Consider the following 8,989-nt stretch of genomic DNA (forward strand, 5'->3'; position numbering starts at 1 on the left):
AATTAGGAGTCTTCTGATACCAGTTGTTCTCAAGTACTTCAGTTTTGGTACTTGATGATCAGAGGCCTATAAAGTACTTGAAAAAAAAAACTAAATAAAAGTAAAATTACATGAACAGAAAATGACTTATTTCACTGATGAGAAAACTACTCAAGTATAAAAGTCATAAAACTGTTCACAAAAATTGGGAAAGTAAAAGTAAAAGTACTTTTACACACTTTAAGAAATAAACTGTTGAATTTRCKGAACCAAACTGGTTCCACTAAACCAGGTTGAGTAAACTGTATGTATATTCTTTGCTCAGTTTACTCAACTAGGCTTAGTGGAACCAGTTGACATGATTTGCTGAGTAAATTCAACACTTCAGCTTAGAGTGCTTTTAGAGTTCTTTAAAGTAAATAAGTAAAAGTATAATTTTAGCTTTAAAATGTAACGAAATAAAAGTAAAAGTAGTTGTTTAAAAATAATTGGTAAAATTACAAATCCTCAAAAAACTACTTAAGTACTGTAACAAAGTAAATGTACTTAATTACTACAAACCTCCCAGAGTACTTACTGAGTTAGAACTTAAACATGACACAATGACTTAAAAACATTTTATCTAGAGCTGTGGTTCTCCATCTGTCGTTCCCCCACCCTAACCCACAATGATTGCTATTGAGAACCAGCTACAAACCACTGTGACTTTCTGGCACCAGCATCCTAACAAGGGAAACACCGCGTTATGTAAAAGAACAAATGTTTATATTTTTTAAACATTTTAAATTTCTTCATTTTGCTGCATTTGATTATTWATTTACAATTGCCCCTTTTCCACTAGTGCCACTTAGTGTAATGTCGGTACAGTTCCAAGCCATTTCCATTAGTCCAGATTCATGGAACYGGCCCTTTTTTAGTACCTACTTCATTGTGGTTCCAAGCGGTCCCAGTCAACACCAAAATATGATGTCAGAACACTGTTCGTCACTGATTGGCTAGGAGGTGGAGTCCATGGTTGCTCTAAGCGGCCTTTACATACTCAAGGAGCCATTTTTTTCAATTATAGCAGTGACATTAGTTGTGTTTCCATCCAATTTTTATTCAAATTTTTAGCAAATTTTTAAATTTCAGAACTTATTCGGCAAATGTCTTTYCATCTCTCATTTTGCGCATTAACTTTTTTTTCCCCGAAAAACCCCAAAACCACCTCCACCAACTGCCCAAAACACACCCACTGGAACTGGACTGGAACGTCAATGGAAAAGCACCCRAAATGACCCGTTCYGACACTGACCGTACCGACACTACACTGGCACTTGTGGAAAAGGGACATTACCTTTGTCTTTGTTTGACTTCTGCATTTTCTGAAGCGTTTTCTTTTGATATTGACTACCACCGGCTGACAAGGTTTTGCACTTAGCTTTTGGAGTTGCTTTAGTCTGTACCAATCCCAGTAGTAAGCAATGAGTTTGTAGGAAAAWMTGCATTGTTCAAAATGGAATGTCCGAATAAACAGGAATTCGCTGGATTTCTTCTTAAAAACTTTATTTTCAATCTTCTGGCTCCAATTAGGTTCACACTACAGCACACAGGCCTCAGGGTAAGACCTTGGACTGAACCAAAACAAAACACATGAGCCCTGCTTTGAGCAGACTCTGCAACTCTGAATATTTTTCTCTACTATAATAATGTACATCTCTTCCTGGTTACACCCMTGGAYGTGTTACCTTTTACGTCAGACGTCARAAYGTAACTCAKTTTTRTTTARACTAAAGAAAGAACACATGATAACACACACCAACTCTTTGTCTGCTTTAACTTACTTAAAATGATCAGAAAGTGTAAAATACAATTCCTTCAARCTGGCTGACTGGATTAGTTTGCACAACATCAACATGACCACTCATTATATGCTGAKGACTCCATGTTGTATRCYATTGGCCCATCCCCTRAAACAGTATTCCAGTCTCTAAAACGAAGCTTCTTGGATATTCAAAATGCTTTTGCAAATTTGAAATTATCCTTGAATGCTGAGAAAACTAAAGTTCAATGGTTTAACTGTAAGAATAATGTAAATCCCTCAACTTGGTCTTCACTACAACAGATGAAACGATCCTTGAGCAGGTTAMAGAGTACAAATACTTATGAATCTGRTTAGACWGTTCATCGTTCTTCRGTCACCACATCACCACACTGCAAACTGAGGTCAAAGAAAAACTTAKCTTCCTGTGCAGAAACTGCTCATCTTTTACATCCTCAGCCACAAAGGTCATTGTTGAAAYGTGTWTTCTTCCTTTGTTTGATTACGRTGATATAATTTATCTCCAYGCTTTCAAGTGAAATCTTCAAAAATTAGATTCAATCTATCATTCTGCCAYTTGATTTGTTACTAATGCTCCGAAACTCACCACTGTCCATTTTACTCAAGTTTACTGCCTTTCCTTGCAGTCTCATCATAATACCCACTGGCTCTTGTTCATTTATAAAACCCTACTAGGTCTTTCACCTCCTTATTTAAATCAATTACTACAACAAGAACCCCCCTCAAGATRTAATACCYRTTCCTCCCAACTTATTAGACTGAAAAYTCCTAAAACCAAGTCTTCTTTTGGCCTTATACCTTCAGTTTCACTGCTGTAAATGATTGGAACTTTTATCAAAATACACTGCATTATTAACACTTTCATTTCTCTTTCTGCTTTTAAACACAGACTGGAAGAGTTTTTTAAAGATTTATGTAACTGTTTTACATAATAATTGAATTGCTGTATACTGTATGTACTGTATATGTTGTATATACTGTATATGTTGTTGCCCTTTCCACTTGTTAAGTGTTTTAGCACTTTCAGGCGAACATTGTAAATAAGAAACTGTTCTTAATGTTTTGCCTGGAGAAATAAAGGTTAAATAACTAAATAAACAACGTTGAGTTTAATGACGTTTAATGACATCCGTGACGCTGGCCAATAATTACAGTCCTTTCCTAGAAAGTCCAGTCCTTGAATCCAGGATTTGTTGGAGAGGAAATTGCTTGCTTTCATTCTCCTAGATGTGTAATCAGCAGGGTTCAACTCAGAGTTAACGTACCTCYGCTGACTGACCTTGCAGTGATCTCTGATAAGTGAAACTCAATTTGCAACCAAAGTCTTAAATCCGGCACAGACGTTCACAATGCAGGTCAATACTGTGGTGTTATCAGACCAGGATGTGGATTCCTTGAGGGGTATTTTTTAACTCGTCTCCCATCATTTTATCAATTTTCACAGCTACAGCAGTCGCTGCTGGCTCTAATCTAGTTAGCTTCGAAGGTGAGACTCCAAACAAAAATGAGCAATGGGCTTCCCCTCTTTCATTTGTGACACAAAGGTATGTAACCACATCAAACCCTCTCGCACTCACGAGACCGAGAGCTCAGGAGGTCTGGACCCAAACCTGAGGTGAGGAAAGTGAAATAATAAAGTTAATATTGTTTCTCAGTGAGAATCACACGGGAGCTTTAGGCTGACTCACCGTACAACATTCAGAGGTCCAGTGATGAGTTCTGGTCTGACTCAGTATTGGTCTCATCAGCTGCTTTGGGAGATCAGTTACTGTATCTCCTCCTGCCATCAGGAGCTGCAAGAGACGGTTGATGGAAACAAACACTGGTGTTCATTAACAAAAAGCACCCTGGGATTGTTTTTATTCAGAAAAGAGAAAATAATGATTTGGGTAACATTTGAAAATGTTTAATTTATTTAGAATTATTCAACTGTTTTAACAGCAACAAAACAAGTTACTTTATTATAACAAAATCTGCTTATTTTGACTGTTTAAAATGAAATGAATTTAACATGAAATAATTGCATAATTCAAACAATATGTAAATGTAATGTTTTTAGAGTGTAGCACTTATTTAAATTAGGAGGATAAGCTGTAACGGTTTAACAAATCAGGAAAAGTGATGTGTGTCCTCACAAATAACTAAAACATCAACCCTGTTCTTTAAAATAAATAACATGTTGGAGCATTTTAYAGTTTTAAAATACAGTTTTCATCTTTGACACTTAGTATCTGCAAGAACTCTCTCGTTTAGCTGAGTCACATTAAAATGTTTTCTAAACCCCAACTCTTTTTTTGATTGAAATGCCATTAAAATGTTCGACAAACATATTTTTGGCTGCTATAATGTCTTTTTATTCAGAATTTAGAACTATGATATGTAAAAGTCTAACTTTGCAGCTCTGTGGTTCACTAAACTAAAGATTAAAAATTGTTTGCAGGGATGACTTTGGAGTCAGAAAGTTAGCAGTGGATTTTTTTTAAATTGAAAATATTTGATTTGAAATGAGTACTAATGATTACAAACAAAAGAATAAAAAATATAAAATGAATGCGCTAAACTGATAATTTTAAGTTTAGCAATAGAAAAGAGTTTCAGCAGCTTTAAACTTGTTGAACATAAATACATCCCTCCAACAGGGGGCAGCAGAGCTCTGTTCTCTCTTTAGGGTTTAGCTCCTGAAGCAGACCTCAAAACCAAACACATTTGAAACTCTTTTTCTGGGGCACATGTCCTTTAAAACTTRGTATAATAGCAGGCAGAATGAACTCTCAGTCCAAATAAACAGAACATCTTCCTGAGCTCATTACYGTTGACTTCCAGGAACAAAGCGTACCCTGAGCTCCACTTCAGAGGACAGAAAACCTCCATCATCTATATTGAGGAGRCCTTAAATTGGCTCATTTCAAGTCTCACAACGTGCATCCAGTTCCTGCAGCTTTACTGTTATCATCACTTATTCCCTAAGAATTACTTCACACTGGATGACAACCCCTTTGCCCTCTCTACAACACAACACAACACAACACAACACAACACAACACAACACAACCAAGCTGGATCACAGAATATTTGAAACCCTTCAGTGTGAAGACATTCAAACTACTGCTACTATAATACTCAACAAAAAGATTCAACACTGCTATTTTCTGTCCCTGAGAAAACCTGAGCAAAATATGAGATCATCCCTGTTTGTTCCCCAGAACCCACCCTGGTACACCCATCGCTGCGTTCCTCAGTATCTATGTTCTTCATTACCTACACAGCATGTTCTCCTGTTCCTCAGTACCTACAGTATGTGTCCACAGTATCTATCCCCTGAAACTTTGCTCTGAGATGTAAAATAAAACTGAAGCTGAGTTTTTGAGAAAAAATAATCTATGTAATTTAAGTAATTTTTCAGATTTCTTTATACGTACATAAACCTGCAAGATGGAGGAAAGTCTGTATAATTTACGGACAATATGTACAACTTGACATGTAGGCTATGCTTCATTAGTTCCTATWTTATTCTGCACGTTCCACCAGGGCCATGTGTCCCCTCTGGTTCACCAAACTTAATATGCTCCCTCGTAACTGTTATCCCAGGGTTAAAAAGGAAAGTCATGAAACATGCTTGGGTCCTCAGTCAAAGGTTGTTCAATGAAAATAAAAAAAACTATATACTGTATAACAGTGCATGCCTTGTACCGGGAAGCATACTGAGGAACATATGGGCGCACCAGAGGGAACATGGATATCTGGGGAACATACCAGGCAACGTAAGGATGTCCTCATGAACCAGCCATCAGATCTTCAGGTGTGTATTTCTTGAACAAACATCTGAAGCCTTCACCTATAGTCAAAGACAACTCATGTTTTATTAAATATTTTTTAATATGATAAGTCAGTGGTTCCCAAACTTTTTTTATCTTCTGACCCACAAAATATCCATGGCAAAATCTTGTGACCTCAAAATATAACTGTTCTGAGTACATGAATTTCATTAACAACCCTAAAAACACAGGCTTGTACACAAATATAAATACTTATTTTTACTTATTTTGTGTTTTTGTATTAATTATAGGGAAAATACTACATCAGCGATTATTTTATTACCCTTTAAATTGATTTCTGGAGATTATCCAAGGTGCTTCATGACCCATAATTGGGTCCCAAGCCCAACTTTGGAACCATGCAGTGGTTCCCAAACTTTTCAGCTTTTGACCCACAAAATAACAGTAGCAGAGACCTGTGCCCCCAACTATTTTTGGATGATAAACATTTGTATCAGGTCAACAAAACACGGGCATAGTAACAATATTTTTTTATACTACATTTATCCATTTTGGGATATGGGCACCAGTGACCCACGGAACCCTGAAAAGGAAGAAGCGTGTACAGAAAATGGATGGATGGATTTATCCATTTTAAACATACTAAACTCACTCCTTTGTAACAACTAAGGCAAAAATGTAATTAATTCAGAAAATCTTTTCAGGACCCCACCTTGATGTTTCGGGACCCCACTTTGAGTCCCGACCCCAACTTTGGGAAACACTGTGATAAGTCATGCAGCATGAAGACAATTACTGAGGCTGGTAAACCTATGCATTGTGYATTAACACACAAATATCCTAAATATAGTTTTCCTTCAWGAAAACATGCCTAATTCACTTAAAGTGTTTTTATTTCACACTAACATCTGGTGACTGACAGTGTTTTATTGTAGAGGACCTTCTGATGTCTCTGTGAGACTCAGGGGAGGTACCAGAGTGTCCACAGTGAGAAATGTGTCATTAAAGGTTCAGTAATTCTCCATATATGGAGCACTTTTATTGAGCTAACAGACTTTTTAAAGTTTATTTAAACCAGAAATGGTCTAAATGAAGTAGTTCCTCATTTTCTAATGGATGCCTTTTGGTCCAGTTCTCTAAAGCTGGTCCTCAGAGCGGAGCAAACAGAACTCAGAAGCTGCTATTTTCAGCCCAACTGCTGACTGACATGAGATCAGCTGCTCTGMGACGTCCATCGCTCTTCATAGGTCAATAATAACTCACTCTGCTGGGTTTGTTGAAACAGCTGAAAGCAGAAGTGACCTAACGGCAGCACCATGTGACTCTGAAAGTCTCTTGGTTATTGCCAAACACATTGGTCACTGTTGTGTTTGTGACCGCAGTGTGACTGCACGTCACTGTTTCCGGTCTTTTCAACGGTGTGTGATCTTCATGACTATACGCTAATTTAAACCAAAAACAAGACATCATATGAATAAGCAATGAAAAAAAAAATAAGATAAAAACCCCTGATATAAAATATTTTGTAGAATTTTCCCAAACAGGAAAAACTAAGCAAACTGTGTCAGATTTAACTGTATTGCAAGGAATTTTTTAAAAYAGTGTTTGTTTAGAAAAGTTATGTGACTAAAGTCCAATTGATAATTGGGGTTAGAGAGYGGAGGTGTGGCCAGGACRAGAGAACGTGACAGCTAACATTAGCATAATTGATGCTACATGGAGAGTGACCACAGCGATGCAGATAGTTACATCTAAACGGTCTGAGGTGGAGGATTTTTCACCCCCCTCCTCACCAGAGGCAGAGAGAGACTTGAACTCAGTCTGGGACTGACTCATGTTGGCTCTCTCGATCAGGACATGAAGCTCCAGCAGCCTCGGCTGAGCTGTCCGCCCCAAGTCATGCCTCTAGAAATGACATCATGACAATAAAGAAGTGACCTCATCTGACCACATACAGGAATTCTGCCAAGCTTAGATGTAAACTATTATATGTGTGTTTGTGTTGTTTTTAGTGCAAGTTGTGTGACTAAATAARAAATCAGCAGTTGCTGTCCTTGTTCTGAAAGACTCAACTCATGTGATTTCTCAGAAGRTACTAACTTTGATCATTTCTAACAACACAACAATCTAATCACAGTGGTGTAGAAAAACCGACTGCACACAAAACAATTTAATATGAATACATCAATATGTGAAGTGCATTTGAGAATCAATAAAAATATGTTTCAAGTGTCTGCTGAGAAGACAGATRAAGACATTTTGCTTGTCATTGCAAGAACTAAAAACCATAGCCTGTTGCTCCATTTATATGAGTTGAATTTAAAATCACATTCCCATTGTTCTCTTCTGAGGGTCATTAGAGGTCCACATATTTGACTCACCTGCATGAAGATGTGAACTGGAGAGAAACAGTTGGAACAAAAACAAAACAAAACAAAAAAACTCCCCATCTAATAGATCCCTTCTCTCGCTTTCTCTTTTTTTGTGTCCAAAATWTGACAAAAACTGACCTCAAAAGAGAGCCTTAGATGTGAAGTGAAAGAAAGAAGCTTCTTAGTACCTAATGGCCTTTTTGCATTGCAAGCCCCAGTCTGGGTTCAAACCCGGGCTCAGACTGCCTGACTTCTGGAACCGCGAGACCAGTAGTTCCATCAACATCAGCTGCTGTTGTCCATTGATTGGTTTGTTGGCTTTGTTGGCCTGTGGAGTCATGTCACACAGAAGAGATTAACTTTATTTGAATYATTTTCTACGACTGAAATGTTTTTTTTTTTACACAAGTTCATCTAAAAAAGAACAGCAGCAAGCAACAACAAGCTAGCATTAGCTTACCAGTTTCTGTTGTTTTGCCTCTTGTTTTCAGCGTCGTACTGCTGGATGGCCTGGATCGGTCTTCAGCACTTTTCCTTTGAGTTTGGTATTGTCCATTGATGTGACACAAATAAAACAAAATAAGATTTGTGTGTACTTAAACTGATGATCCCCACTCACATCTACGCAACTCTTTGCACAATACAAATACAACCAGGGCCGGGGTTGAATAATGCCAGACGGAGCGAGGCCGGGCCTTATGATGCAAAACTACCATCCATAGTATTTCAATTCAGTTTCAATTCAATACATTTTATTTATATAGCGCCAAGTCACAACATACGTTGTCTCAGGGCACTGTACATAAAAAGAACAATCTAAAGAAGAAACCAGCAGATTGTGTTGAATCACTTCATCACAGTCTCCCATCCTGAGCAAACAGTGGAGAGGAAAAACTCCCTGCTAATCAGGAAGAAACCTCCAGCAGAACCAGGCTCAACAGAACTGAGTTTTTGGGGGTGGATGAGCTGCTACTGAGACCTCGCGAGAGCTGTGCGTGAGTAATATGGCGGAAGGTTGGTAAACAAACTAAACATGACTC

This window comes from Austrofundulus limnaeus, unplaced genomic scaffold, assembly GCF_001266775.1.
Source record: "Austrofundulus limnaeus strain Quisiro unplaced genomic scaffold, Austrofundulus_limnaeus-1.0 Scaffold378, whole genome shotgun sequence".
NCBI lineage: Eukaryota > Metazoa > Chordata > Actinopteri > Cyprinodontiformes > Rivulidae > Austrofundulus > Austrofundulus limnaeus.